Consider the following 1,301-nt stretch of genomic DNA (forward strand, 5'->3'; position numbering starts at 1 on the left):
CGAACTTCAGCCAGTCAGGTCAACGAACCGCATAATGTAGTCAAACTCTTACTGAAGCCAGTCAGGAGAAGAGTGAAGACCCTTTAGTGCCGTTCTTTGCTTTTCTTTAAGTGAATAAATACTCTGTAGTTCTGATAAAACTGATGCTAGCAGCGCCTACGCTAACCTTTATGCACCCACCCTCAAAGCTGCCAGTACTTCCTCAAAGGACACTGATTGGTCCGGTAGCACGTAGTTTGGCCACAAACGCAAAGATTGAAGCCTGGCAAGATGGATGGACTTGCGTGATTTTAGGATTTTGTGATCTTGAGTTCAGCTGTCTTGCAAGGTTAGCATTTTGCCAGATGATACTGTATTGTGTTGGGGCAAAACTGTTGACGCCCCCATTGTGGCAATGGGATGACCACATTCAAATGAATTAAGCGCAGGGCTAAAATCAGTCTGACCACGACCTAATTCCAGCTTCATGCAAACAGACTAGTTGACCCAACTTGTGTTGGGAGGCGGGTTTGAAATGGATACAGTTGTATGTACAAATATAAAAGAAACAACCACATGAATGCTGAATGATGAATGTGCACGTTCGCTCACGTGCAGCCTGGAGAAAAATGTTTCAGCCTTAAGGTTTACTAATGTATGAGTGCATTTGAGGCCTAAACAGTGCACTTGATGGTGCCGCTCACACATTGTAACAAAAACATATACGAAAAATCATCACAAGTAAAGAAATGAGCACACAGTCATCGCTCACAGCCCAGCTTCTATGTCGATGTTTCTCTGAAGCCTCGACTATGTACATTTGGGAAGTTCTTCTGATTCTTCTGAACCTCCTCCAACATCTCTAGTTCAGTCTGGGCCCTTGTCGAATATCATCCCACTCTTAAAAATCTTTGCTGTGTGTATTTACTTTGAAGTTTTCTGTGAATCCAAAATGTCCAAAACGAATCAAAACTTATGCAGTTTATAGACAGATTCCGAACACTGGATCTTTTTTTCCTACCCAGCCTGCCAGAGAAGCTTTCCATGTGTGTCGTGATTGTGTCTCTTGCTTCGGATGGAGAAACCTGGCGTGGCAGGTCTACAGTGTTTCTGTGCCCTTCGCAGCCGAGCCGTGATTGTATTTACATTTCGTTGCCCATTTTTGCATCAGTGACAGCAGTGGCAGGGGAGAATTTAGCTCATAATTTATTAAACCAATCTGCAGCTATCGCAGTTGACTCAGAAACTTGGCAGGTCGTCTGGAAATGGGTACTTTTTAATTCATTATTTACCATGTCCTAGTGACACACACACACACACAC

Source organism: Morone saxatilis, unplaced genomic scaffold (genome assembly GCF_004916995.1).
Source record: "Morone saxatilis isolate NCDOM2014 unplaced genomic scaffold, NCSU_SB_2.0 Contig21, whole genome shotgun sequence".
NCBI classification, from domain to species: Eukaryota; Metazoa; Chordata; class Actinopteri; family Moronidae; genus Morone; species Morone saxatilis.